The sequence below is a fragment of the Sinocyclocheilus rhinocerous genome, unplaced genomic scaffold (assembly GCF_001515625.1).
Source record: "Sinocyclocheilus rhinocerous isolate Xijiao unplaced genomic scaffold, SAMN03320098_v1.1 scaffold1365, whole genome shotgun sequence".
NCBI classification, from domain to species: Eukaryota; Metazoa; Chordata; class Actinopteri; order Cypriniformes; family Cyprinidae; genus Sinocyclocheilus; species Sinocyclocheilus rhinocerous.
Genome location: NW_015628688.1, coordinates 11,138 through 16,171, shown reverse-complemented (window position 1 = coordinate 16,171; position 5,034 = coordinate 11,138).

The following is a 5,034-nucleotide window of genomic DNA, read 5'->3' as shown; positions in this document are numbered from 1 at the left end:
TGAAACCCCAATTATAAAGCAGGGTGACAATCTTCACATTCTGCCTGTTGTTGGGAGGGGTGCGGCGATAGACCCCTGCCGAGATCCAAAGCCTGGCAAACTCTGTGAGGCAGTGCCAGCTGACATCAAGGGTTTCGAACAGCATAAAGAGGAGCAGAGACGAGACAAAGTAGGTCTGGAATGGGCACAAATTTTAAGGAAGCGCTAAGCTGGCCCCCTTATAACCATATATCAAGAGCCCCGCTGCAGAGATGATCTACGCCCGTACGCCGTTTCCATCTGGAGCCATCTGAATGCCATTCTGGTATGCTTCTGCTTTTGTCTAAAACATATTAGGGTAAGTTATGTTTGTCCTGGCAGAGGCACAAAACAAGCCAATGTGTGACAGAATACAGCTGACATTTTATATTCTAACAAATTTACAACCATAATGTGCAACACTGGTGCTAAAATGATCAAAATCAGGAAATCATAATCAATACACTCAAAATAGATTGCCTGTATAGCATTTTTGAGTCAAAAGCAGGCCACTCTTAAAGCTAACTTTGCAAATACACCGAATTATATTGTGACTGGTGCAGTAATCATACCTATCCAGATCCTTAAAGAATAAATGCTGGTTACATATTATAGTATTAGTTTTATGTATTAGCCTATGTATTAAATGTACAAAATATAGTAATAAAAATGTATAAAGATCAGAAATTAGAAACAAAACATAGAAGAATAAAAATACCAATATAAGCTAAACTAGTATTGTACATTTCCACGGTCGTGTCCCACCTGGATGTACTTTGTCTCAGATACATTTACATTTAATCATTTAGCAGACACTTTTATCCAAAGCGACTTACAAAGTAGAAGCAATCAGACCAACGAGAGAGCAACAATATACCCCTGTCTCAAAAGCACTATCACACAACATATACTACTATTCAAACTTTTGTAGTCTGTAAGATTTTCTCTAAAGAAATTAATACTTTAATTGAACAAGGATGCCTTTATTTGATCAGAAGTGACATTAAAAGACATCCGAATGACTCCAAAGATTTCCATTTCAAATAAAACTGTTCCTTTGAACTTTCATCAAAGAATCCTGAAAATATGGCTTCCACAAAAATATTCACAACACCAGTCTTTATGAAGACTGGAGTAATGGCTGCTAAAAATTCAGCTTTGTCATCACAGGAATAAAGTACATTTTAAAATATATTCAAAAGTTAATTTAAATTATAAATTGGGAGTGAAACCCCAATTATAAAGCAGGGTGACAATCTTCACATTCTGCCTGTTGTTGGGAGGGGTGCGGCGATAGACCCCTGCCGAGATCCAAAGCCTGGCAAACTCTGTGAGGCAGTGCCAGCTGACATCAAGGGTTTCGAACAGCATAAAGAGGAGCAGAGACGAGACAAAGTAGGTCTGGAATGGGCACAAATTTTAAGGAAGCGCTAAGCTGGCCCCCTTATAACCATATATCAAGAGCCCCGCTGCAGAGATGATCTACGCCCGTACGCCGTTTCCATCTGGAGCCATCTGAATGCCATTCTGGTATGCTTCTGCTTTTGTCTAAAACATATTAGGGTAAGTTATGTTTGTCCTGGCAGAGGCACAAAACAAGCCAATGTGTGACAGAATACAGCTGACATTTTATATTCTAACAAATTTACAACCATAATGTGCAACACTGGTGCTAAAATGATCAAAATCAGGAAATCATAATCAATACACTCAAAATAGATTGCCTGTATAGCATTTTTGAGTCAAAAGCAGGCCACTCTTAAAGCTAACTTTGCAAATACACCGAATTATATTGTGACTGGTGCAGTAATCATACCTATCCAGATCCTTAAAGAATAAATGCTGGTTACATATTATAGTATTAGTTTTATGTATTAGCCTATGTATTAAATGTACAAAATATAGTAATAAAAATGTATAAAGATCAGAAATTAGAAACAAAACATAGAAGAATAAAAATACCAATATAAGCTAAACTAGTATTGTACATTTCCACGGTCGTGTCCCACCTGGATGTACTTTGTCTCAGATACATTTACATTTAATCATTTAGCAGACACTTTTATCCAAAGCGACTTACAAAGTAGAAGCAATCAGACCAACGAGAGAGCAACAATATACCCCTGTCTCAAAAGCACTATCACACAACATATACTACTATTCAAACTTTTGTAGTCTGTAAGATTTTCTCTAAAGAAATTAATACTTTAATTGAACAAGGATGCCTTTATTTGATCAGAAGTGACATTAAAAGACATCCGAATGACTCCAAAGATTTCCATTTCAAATAAAACTGTTCCTTTGAACTTTCATCAAAGAATCCTGAAAATATGGCTTCCACAAAAATATTCACAACACCAGTCTTTATGAAGACTGGAGTAATGGCTGCTAAAAATTCAGCTTTGTCATCACAGGAATAAAGTACATTTTAAAATATATTCAAAAGTTAATTTAAATTATAAATTGGGAGAACAGGCATAATTGTATGACAGAATTTGAGTGGAAAGATGTGTAGAAATCATTAACAGATAACACAGGAAGAATGTAAGAACCAGAAAATGGGGCTTTAATGCCATAACTTTTAAAGGGAATGCCAAGGCGTCTTATCTGTAGAATGAACAGAAATGTGCAAACAGTCTCTACAAATCAATATTCAATTAAGGGAGATTATCCATACTGATTAGAGCCTGTGTCAATGAGGTCATAGCAGGTATTACCAGCTCAATGATTGGTAGTGAAGACAAAATCTTGTGATAACATCTAATATGCTCTCTGTGTCCTAAGAGAGGAGCTTAGAGAAAGGTTTTCTTCTTTTGCACTCAACTTAGGAAAACTGACCCAACAAACCTCAATGATGTACAAACAGAATCTAACTAACCGCTGCAAGAAAAACTGACCGTAATCTTACCCACAACAAGAGAAACTCGAAATTATTCTTAGATCACATTAAAGAAAAGCCCCCGTCTCGGAGCACTGATAATGACAGAGTGAGAGAGAGCAGAGCGAGTGGTGCTCTGGCTGTTCAGGCGACCATTAATCCATGTGGCGAGTGGAACCAGCCTCAGTGTTTTCACTTCAAACGCCTGACGAATTAGATCCCCCCTTTGAAGTTTGCTTTTTTGTTTTTTCTTTTGTTTATTTTTCGCCTGGTTTTTAGTGTGCTTAATTCGCCGTCTTTCCATTCTTTCTTCCCATTCATTTGGCTCTTAAAAAAAGTCAATGTCCTTAATTTATGAACTAATTAACATCAGACTGGACGGGTGAGAGCGGGCTTACTGCAGCCATGTGAAACACAAATGGCTTCCCAGGTCTTTATGGGAGTGATTCTTAAATCACATTAAAGAAAAGCCCCAGTCTCGGAGGACTGATAATGACAGAGTGAGAGAGACAGCAGAGCGTGTGGTGCTCTGGCTGTTCAGCCGACCATTAATCCATGTGGCGAGTGGAACCAGCCTCAGTGTTTTCACTTCAAACGCCTGACGAATTAGATCCCCCCTTTGAAGTTTGCTTTTTTGTTTTTTCTTTTGTTTATTTTTCGCCTGGTTTTTAGTGTGCTTAATTCGCCGTCTTTCCATTCTTTCTTCCCATTCATTTGGCTCTTAAAAAAAGTCAATGTCCTTAATTTATGAACTAATTAACATCAGACTGGGCCGGGTGAGAGCGGGCTTACTGCAGCCATATGAAACACAAATGGCTTCCCAGGTCTTTATGGGAGTGTAGCATCTGTCCCTTCACAATACAACTTTTATCCTACGAGACTTTCGCTCCGGTTTCCGGTCCTATCTGCAACAGTATTCTCAATCATTTCGAGAACAAAGAATTTTTTATATAAAAAAGTAAAAGACCTTAGCACATTTATGCCATTTAAGTTCAATCAAAGAGGGAAGTAGGAAAGTCCACACTAGAACTATAACGACAGCCAATCAGAGTTTAAAGAGCAAAGCCGCAGACAACATAACTGCCTGCACACCAGAGGCATTTCCTCCGAGGAGGCAAGGTAGGCAGTGCCTCCTCAAAATATTGGATGAAAAAAAATTTGTAGAACAAAATTTAAAACCCCCTAAAATGGGAGGGGAGTGCCTCAATCCCAATATGATTGGATATGATCGGTTATGTTCAGCTGTGATTGGATCATATAGAGTAAATCCCACCTCTTGTGTTCATGCACGTCACCTGTTTGCGAATCAGTCTGAATGACCGATATAATGGTAAAAAAAAAAAAAAAAAAAAAAGTAAATTACGAAAAAACAAATCGGACAAGACTGGCACAATTACAGTATACTTAGGAAAGATTGCACTTTTACCTTGACTGATAAGAAAAAACATGGATGTCCATTCTCTCAAGATAATTCAGACATTTTTTTCATTATATATTTGGATATTGATTGTATTTGATCATCTTTTCCTTCTTCCAACTATATGAGATGGATTGAGCAGCTTAAAATAAGTTTTCCATCAGTAAGGAACACTGCATTCACTCTATAGATTCATATACAGTAGTATAGAATAGTAGTGAACAGTCAAGTAGTTCTACCAATAGCCTGTGTCAACTACTCAGTTGCACTTGTTCGATACGCTGACAGGAGCTAATTTCCTCAGTTCATAAAAAGTGTGCTGGCATATTTGTGTGGCCTGTTTCTAATTGTCTAATATATTTGGATTCACAAGTTATGAAAACGCTTGCATTTCCAAGACCGCATGTAAGCAAACTTCACAGAGGACAAGCCAGAACGGCTAAAAATTGCTTCAAGACCCTGATACTAACTTAATCTTGCTCAGAAAAATAAAAGTGAGTTAAGGCCTATTCATAGCAAGTACAATAACTATAACTATGAAGTTAATTGTTGTAATTCAAAGAGGGAAGTAGGAAAGTCCACACTAGAACTATAACGACAGCCAATCAGAGTTTAAAGAGCAAAGCCGCAGACAACATAACTGCCTGCACACCAGAGGCATTTCCTCCGAGGAGGCAAGGTAGGCAGTGCCTCCTCAAAATATTGGATGAAAAAAAATTTG